The sequence below is a fragment of the Leuciscus leuciscus genome (genome assembly GCF_965113295.1).
Source record: "Leuciscus leuciscus genome assembly, chromosome: 6".
Lineage (NCBI taxonomy): Eukaryota > Metazoa > Chordata > Actinopteri > Cypriniformes > Leuciscidae > Leuciscus > Leuciscus leuciscus.
In genome coordinates, this window is record NC_138730.1 from 22,042,783 (window position 1) to 22,051,989 (window position 9,207).

Below are 9,207 nucleotides of genomic sequence, written 5' to 3' on the forward strand. Positions count from 1 at the left end.
TATGGAGGCATGGTTTGTATGGTTATATTATGACCATATGGCCACATGGTGTGACATTCAAAATACTTTTTTACAGATCAACACTTATCAATAATATCTAAAATTGGGAATAAAAGTAAAATCAGAATAAACAATGAGAAATATGAACTATGAACACACAAAAAGTACCGTAATTATTAACAGGGGGTTGGTTACAGTTTTACTCAATCGCTTTGGCACATTTTTCCAAATAGTGTCTTAACATTCTCTGAACTGTAAGTGTATTTATGTCTCACAACTGTTTGCTTGAACATCAGAACTCTTGCATGTCTGCAAAATGTAGTTACTCACCCAAAACATTTAATCCATTCTTCAAAAGCTAGTTATTGTGTCAATACATTGGCCAATTGTGTGAGCCACACTGGTCAAAATGAGTTTTTTTCACCATGGAAATATTTGTTATAGTATAGAAATTTCATGGTTGTATTTCTACTTTTTTGTTGACACGCTGCTTTCAATACAATACATGAATGCCAGTTTTGTCTATGCTCTTGTGTATTAGCTTTTTTTTATACAGATTTCAACAGTAGGACAAAATGTACCTGGAAAATTCAATACTGCACATAAAAAGAAAATTAATGTATTTATACCGTATAGCCTATTTATTTTTTACAGAGATGTATGCACATGTAAACTGAAAATTCAGTTGCTTGTTCATTTTTACACACTCCTTTTTGTCTTCCCCTAACACTAACACCACCATTTATTCTTACACATTCCTATTGCTCCTTCACAACAAGCAACAGTGAATTTCCAGTTTACATGTAATACATTTCTACAAAATTAAATGTACAGAATAATACAAATGTATAATACTGGGTTTTATATTTAGGGTTTTGACGTTCCTCCATGTTCAAAAATGGTAGTGATTGTGCTTGACCAACTCCATATACAGTCCAAACTGTGATTCCTATTCATTACAACGGCAGACCATTTGCAAGTTTAGCCAAAGCCAGAGAAAAGCTGTCACTCCAAGACATTGAGCTAAAACTAAACTGACAGTGACCTCTGGTGATCAATTTGTAACATGAATTTTGAGGGTGTCACAGAATTCTCGACAGAACAGCTCCCAAAATAAGAAAAAAAAAAAAATCTGGTATTTTATACTCACCTTCATGTTGTTTTCCTTCTGTTATTGAAGTCACGTTTTCTAAAACGCTCTCTAAATTTAAAATAGACACATGAAACAAAGTCACTCCATTAGTCCCTCATAGGGATGCACGGATACCATTTTTTCAGAACCGATCCGATCCCAAAAATTCTCTGAGTATCGACCGATACCGATCCGATACTCTGCAGCTGTGTACTGGTAAATTCTGTGATGTCAATCGTCAGAGGTGACGTTTAAACGCCGCGCCGTTGTCTTTTTTCCAGGCCTGGTGTTTATATTTACGATGAGCATAAAAGAGCACAGGGTGGGATACCAAGGCAAAAAGCAAAAGAGTAATATTATGAAATATTATTAATTTAAAATAATTGTTTTCTATTTTAATATATTTGAAAATATAATTCATTCATGTGATGCAAAGCTGAATTTTCAGCATCATTACTCCAGTCTTCAGTGTCGTGTTAAATCATTCTAATATGGTAATTTGATGCTTAAGAAACATTTTGTAAAAAGTTGTGCTGCTTAATATTTTTGTGGAAACTGTGATTTTTTTTTCAGGATTCTTTGATGAACAGCATACAGTTTAGCATACAGTTGCAAGATACCCATGGTAGGATTCTCTGATAATCAATATTTTTAAGAGCTTTATCTAATATTATTTTTTTATTTAATTTATACAGAATTACCTAACATTAACGTTAAAGTAAATCCTGAAAAAAATCACCTGCTTAAGACTATTGCAGAATTAGATATTCAGTCATGTGAATATCAAGGTTGCATCATTCCAATACAGTGGACGTCTTAAGTTATTAGCTTCAAATAAACATATAGTCATCCATGAAAAAATAAAATAAGTATAAGCTACTTTGAGTATTCATCTGCCCCCAGTGGCCGGATCCTTGTGCTCATGCTGTTCATAATGTTGGAGCACTACTAAGCTAAACTAAGAATCTGTGTCACTTTGAATCACTTAAGATCTGTTTGCAAAAATAAAAACTTGCCCTTAAATACATATAAATTCAACCAGATCTATGGCACACAAGTCTTATATGTTCAAGCACCTTCTAGAACATTTAGTTCAAAACCACAATGTTCCTACCAAGAATCATGCCACAAAACCGGATACTGTTAGATCAGTTACTGAAGAAATACTCAAGTGGACCAGCTGTCCCTTTTGTTTCAATGATTATATTTGAGAATCAGTTTTTGTGGAAATGATGCAGTATATAAAAAAAGGAGACAGAAACTTACTATAGCTAAATGTCACTCTACTCCATTCGTCCCTGCACACTGCAGATGAGATATGTGAGGGTTTACCTCTAAATAATAAGCATCCACCCCAATTTATCACCTGAGCCCATGTTCAACAGGATCCCAACCTGCTCTAATGATTTTGACAGGAACTGGTAGACATTTTTGGAACTGATGTTCAATCCTTAGAAATTTTGCATACACATGATACACAATGTTGTTCTTATATCAAGGCCATCTGTAAAAGCTTTTAGGGATTAAATTCCATATCAAAATGAGCTTAACTCGTGTACATGGACTGTCTTGAAGAAATAGACCCAGACAGGATGGGATGTGCCAAGTTGTTTGTAAATAAATACGTTGACAAATGCAGCTCAGGGGACGGTCCCTATGAACTACCAAATGTTCTGTGTATCCTGGACTTATTATAAAAAAAATAAATTAAAAAAAAGAAGACAAGTGGTAACAGGGCACAGTCAATTCAGTCTTTCTAGGGCACAAGTGACAGGATAGAAGGAGGTGTGGTTTATCTACAAGGGGAGGGGCTAATTTCTCTCCTGCACAAACACAGTCTCCTGCGGACACAGTCCTGCTTCCTGCAGTGTGATGTCATAGTCCAAATGAGCGAGTCTTCGGCGGGGGAAGTTGGTGACAAGTTCGAAGCGTTCATTGGGGAATCCCTTAGACTGAACATGTCTCACCAGTGCCTAAAAAAAAAAGAACAAAGGAAGAAAATTAAGGGTACAAAAACAAAACTCAAATATCGTTATTTTGCATGTGTTTACTTTATAAAGTAAACACAGGGGGGGCTGTATTAAGGGGTCTCTTTAATGATAATGAGCGGTTGTGGGCAGAGCATGAGCGATATGACATCATATTGCTCAGAAAATCCAAAAGGCTTGATTATTGAGAGTGTTAAAGGGATACTCCACCGTTTTTTCATATTAAACTATGTTATACCCTTAACTAAGACGAGTTGATACATACCTCTCTCATCTCAGTGCGTGCACTTAATCGCTCTGGTGCGCGGTGACACTTTGATAGCACTTAGCTTAGCCCAGTATATTCAATGGTATCTAACAGCAATGAATTTAGAAGTGACCAAACACATCAACGTTTTCCCTATTTAAAAACAGTTACACGAGTAGTTATACGACCAAGTATGGTGACACAAAATAAAACGTGGCGCTTTTCCAAGCGGGTTAAAAAGGATAACTATAATGTATGGCGGAATAGCATTTTCGGGAGTACTTCGACTCGGCGCTGTAAAAAGTCACGCCTGATCCTAGGATCTACTCTTGATCCTGATCTAGGACTACTCGTGTAACTGTTTTTAAATAGGGAAAACGTTGATGTGTTTGGTCACTTCTAAATTCATTGCTGTTAGATACCATTGAATATACTGGGCTAAGCTAAGTGCTATCAAAGTGTCACCGCGCACCAGAGCGATTAAGTGCACGCACTGAGATGAGAGAGGTATGTATCAACTTGTCTTAGTTAAGGGAATAACATCGTTTAATATGAAAAAACGGTGGAGTATCCCTTTAATGCTTTTTGAGAAAAAAAAAAGAAGGAGTGAATGGATTTTTTTCATTGTATGGTGGTTGTGTCCACACACTGCAAAGACACCTTTATATGCAAACACCATTTTAAATTGATGACACCTTTAAAGATTATTTTTATTATTTGAAAAAAGGTTATTAAACTTAATTGAAAGGACAACACTGAAGTTTGTTTATCTTTTCAACATGTTTGTGTAATTAACGCTGTACCCACCATAAGTTTAGCTTTAGCAGACAATGCTCTCTGTTCCCTCTGGCCATCTGGATATCGCAGCATTAAGCGGGCCTTTGGACCTGCGGACAGAGTCATTTTAGTACATTTGTTATTTCTGCATTATCTCTGAATATTATTACCATGTATAAAAGTTCAAATCCTTTAAAAGTGTCAGTTCACCTAAAAACTGTCATTATTTACCCCACGTCATTCTAAACCTGTATGTTATTTTTTTCTGCAGAACACAAAAGGACAATGTTTGAAGATCAGCTCTTTTCCATAAATGACAGAACAAAACCTACACAAGCTAGCCTTATGACTCGTGTGCTCTAATGTAAATCTTCTAAAGCCATCCAATAGATTTGTGTGAGGATCAGACTGAAATTTAAGTCATTAATTAACAGATGATATGATATGCATGTGATTGGATTACTGAATCAAGAGTTAAACTCGCAAACGGGTTTGTAAACGAATCTTTCAATTTGGATTTTGGATCGACTAGTTCTCATCTGGCTTAAAAGAATGATTCATTCACAAATAGGATTGCTTCGGTTCTCACGTTCAGCTCACTGTCTAAATAAGTTCATAATGGTTCACAAATTATCAGAGAATAACGACTTCAATTTCAATGGGTTTCTCACACAAAGTTGACTTGAGAGAACTTGGGATATAATGCACAAGTCATATGAACTACTTTTAGGCTGCTTTTACATTCACTATGATCAACAATATCCTTTTATGTTCTGTGGAAAATATAACGGCAACAAGAGGGTGAGTAAATAATGAGAGAATTTAATTTACTTTGGCTTAAAGGGCTGATTCACCCAAAGATAAAACAGACACCTGACACAACAGAGATGCCACATACCGTTGTCGTCTGGATCTGCTGTGCTGGTGCCGGCAGGTTCTGAGGGCTGGTGTGATGTTGATCTGTGGTTTTCTCCCAGCCGCTGTTGGGACTCTGTTTGTCCTGTCTGACTGTGACTGAGCCCAACTGGCTCTAGGTGATTATTCTTGCTCTCCTCTTTCCTGTGGCACAGGAAAGAGGAGCCAAAAAAAAAAAAACTCTTTGTGTGGGGACTTCCTGTGATGGGCTGGGCTGTCCGGCCTGGTGGGAGGAGCTACCTCTGCAGAGATGTGTCCATCTAAAGAATCCTCCCCTCCACCGATTTCATTATCCGAACCGTCAACTGAGATCAGGCCCTCGCTGTCAGAGAAAGGCTCGGCATCTGAATCATCATCCGAGCGTGACTCTGCCTTGTCCTGGGCGGACTCATAGTGTGTTTCTTGAAGAGAGGCCCGGATAGCTGCTTCTAACTGACTGTCCTCGCTGGCATCTATCAAACTCTCCTGTATAGACAGATAAAGGATTGCGATGTAAAGAAAATATGTTTTTTCAGGAAGCTCTAGAACCTTAAAGGGGACACTTACAGAACGAGCCCGTTTGGCCGGAGGTTGACTGGACTGCCCATCCAGCTGCCCGTGCTCTGATAGGAAGCCTGTGACCTGATCCAGGAATGAAGACACATCTAACTGGTTCCACTCAACCATCTTTTGTCCTGTGTTTGTAAGAGATGAAAACACTGAAATACTCGGAATTTCAGACAGTAATCAGAAGCACTTAAAGCACTTTTTTTTTTACCCAGTTTTGACCATGCATAAGCTTATGAAATAGTCATACCTTAATATTTTTTCAACTTAAGCCATTTTGTATCTGATGAACAATTTTCATTAATGAATGAATGAAACATTTAAAAGGTTTGCATGTTACCATGTTATTACAATGTTATTACTATGATTACCACTTTTTTATTTTAAATGAGAAATTCTTTGAAAATACAAATTACACCTGAACTGTAGCAAAACCAGTCTGATGCGAGAAAAACACTTATCAATACCAGTACTCCATTGTAATCACTGGATTAAATTAAACATCTAGTTTAAAACACACATGCCAGCTAACAAACATCAAATTAAAAACCCTCAGTATAACAAGATAATATAAAACGCAGGAGAGAAACAGCCACTAACCAAAGATGTACAGACATAATAACTGAACTGTACAGGGAGGGAGTACATATCAGACCTAATCAGAGTGAATTAACAAGGGGCATGTAGACACAACAGGTTGCTATGGTAACTAACAGGCGCACACTAGGGCTGTGTCCGAAATCGCTCATTCACTATTCCCTACATTACTCCACTAATAGTTTACTTGAGGGAGTGAATGAAAACGAGTGAACAAATTAGGACACTGAGCTGCTTTTGCATAGTTTCTGCTTGCTGTTAAATAATTATTTGAAACATAGCAAACTGGTAGCTCCAGTAGTAAAATAAAAAAAAATTAAAAGAATGTATACCTGTATGGTATTATGCTGTACTCACATTGGACCAGCGGTTTGGAAAATGTATGAATAGATGATTGACCTGAGGGCTCAATCTTCAGGCCAAACCTGGTTATTCATTCGGCGTGAGACTCTCACAGTGTATTATGGGTATTCTCTAGCAGTTGAGTGTACATCAGTTGTACACTCATTATTGCGGTGCATTGTTAGATTGAATGAGTGCACTTGATAATGAAGGGGGTGGATTGGAATCCACTGCTGCTTCAATGTATATGTAATGAGTGATTATAATCAAAGTATTAATCAAAATTTTTCCTTCTAAATATCAGATGAGTTGAATGACTTCTCTAGAGATTTTACTTTGTTATAGAAGTTACCAGTGTGATCACTGAAATGTTCTTTTCATGTATTCTCTAATGTCAGTATTTGATATCTGAATGCAGTAGGCTAACAGTGCTTGCTTATTTAGCCTGGCTTTCAGAAATGAAATAGGGACATGTTTTGTGTTTGAGAAAGGTCTTCAACGTGTTAAAACATATCTATGTCATTGAAGCCAACAGTTTAAAGGGAAACCGACGGAAAATGTAAAGTTGCGATTTTCTAGGCTGATACAGAGCCATAGAGAGAAAGAGTTGCGACACTCCCATAGACCTCCGTTGTAAAAAATGGCGGCGCTTTTACCGCCAACTTCCGGGATATGAAGATCGGATTAGTTCCAAACACTGTCATTTGGGCATTGGACACCATTCACTTACATTGCTGCGCGTCGAGTTGTTCCAGAGGTAAGTTGCTGAAATATCGACCTCTTTTGTATCAGAGGCCCTTTGCGATGCTTATACTGGTCTTCATTTGTACATGCACAGCGTAATTATTTATATTTTATGTTGGTTATTTCAACCAATTTTCAAGCACTGCCTGCTTGCTAGCGCGACTTCGTCAGCTGTGACAGTAAGAGTTCGGTAATGAATCGCTACCACCTTTATAGCAACTTTTTGGGATATACTAACTTTTCATTATGTTTTGTTGTCTTGAGTGAAGCGGCTTGTGAGAACAATGCTGGACCTCTAGGATTGTTATGGCCATCACCAGTCCTGTCTGTTTCGTGGATCACCTGCCCCTGGTTTTTGTTTTTCTTGTTCACACACACTCACACAAGCACACATTTTTGTTGTCTGCCATTGTTTAATAAAAATATTTTATTTGAAAACCTTAATTTGTCTTCAAGTGTTTTGTTAGTTAATTGCTTAAGTTACTTGCTGTTACGAAACTGCTCCGAGACACGAGGGTTAAGATCCAAACACAGCTTTATTGTGGGTAATCCAGAGGCGTAATCCAGTGTACAGGCAAAAGGTCAAAACACAGGTAGGCAGTCCAAACAAACCAACAAAGAAACAAACAAAACAGGCAGGGACCAGAGGCAAAAGAGTAATCCAGGGAACAGGGCAAGAAATCCAAATAAACCAAAAGACAAGAAACCAGGGAAAACGCTCGGAATTGCAGTGTAAGGGCGCTTTCACACTGGCAGTTTAGTGCGGACCGGGGCACGGTTCGCATGAAAAATCGCTAATGTGAACGCTGTCATCGGACCCGGGTGCGCACTAGAGTACCGAACCCGGGACTACCTGGAGGAGGTGGTCTGAGCTTGGTTGCTCCCGAACCGTGGCGCGGTTCGCGTTAATGTGCAAGCAACACGGACTCGGGTGCGCGCTTGTTCAGGAAGTATAGTATCCCGCGCATGCGGATCACTGTCGATATCATTGTTTCCTCACACACGACAACCATGAGTGGCAGGGGAACGTTGTGGGACACTGAAGAGGTGATGTCTCTCACTATGTTGTGCATAATAGCACCACAAAAACAGACAAATTACAGCTATGCTCAGTCGAGTTGTATTATCCATGCATTTTCCGTGTGCGTTTGCGATGACGTAAGATCACTGCAAACGCACCTGGGTTCGATACAACTAATTGAGTGTGAAACCAGACCAACGCTGCGGGGGGCGCCGGGAACGAGCGCACTCGGGTTCGGACCGCAGCAAACGAACCCAGTGGAAAAACGCCCTAACACTTAAACAAGACTTCGCGTTGAGTGAATGAATGAACATGGTATAAATAGACTGAGACTAACAGGGGGATGGGACACAGGTGAATGCAATCAGTGATAATGAGGTACTAGGGCTGGGATAAACGATTATTTTTTAAACGATTAATCTAGCGATTATTTTTTCGGTGCATCGATTAATCTAACGATTATTTTTCCCAGTCCGATTCGATTCGATTATCGATTATCTCCCCATTAATTGACTAATAGCAATTTATACATGTTGATTTACATATCTGAATGAAAAAAACATGAATTCCTTAACATTGCAATGTTTATTGCTCTTAAAATTCCAAAATAAAACATTATACAAGTGCAAAAACACAAAGGCCTAGGTTACTGAAAAAAAAGTGCATCTTGTAATTCTTTCAGATGAAAATAACAACAACTTGATGTCTAGCATTCAATAAACAAATTAAAAGGTCACCCAGGCAGCCACCCTTTCTTAGAGCTATTGAAAGAATACAGTAACTATTGTAAACTTGGGGGCTTTAAGCTAAAACAGAAAGTGCTTTTCCAACAAAAAATAAATAATGAAAATAAACATTCAGAACTCAACATTTATGTTGAACATAGGCCTAGCTTACT

General features: G+C 38.3%; 1 pseudogene across 1 annotated transcript; it reads right to left on the reverse strand.

The window, feature by feature from the left end:
• Positions 1–2,315: 2,315 nt before the first annotated feature.
• On the reverse strand, positions 2,316–5,785 carry LOC309500571 (UBX domain-containing protein 7-like; annotated as a pseudogene). The gene is made up of 4 exons (XR_014211798.1): positions 5,606–5,785; positions 5,043–5,524; positions 4,175–4,254; positions 2,316–3,105 (listed from the first exon to the last, which is right to left on the reverse strand). The product of XR_014211798.1 is annotated as a UBX domain-containing protein 7-like (transcript).
• Between the last annotated feature and the right edge of the window lie 3,422 nt (positions 5,786–9,207).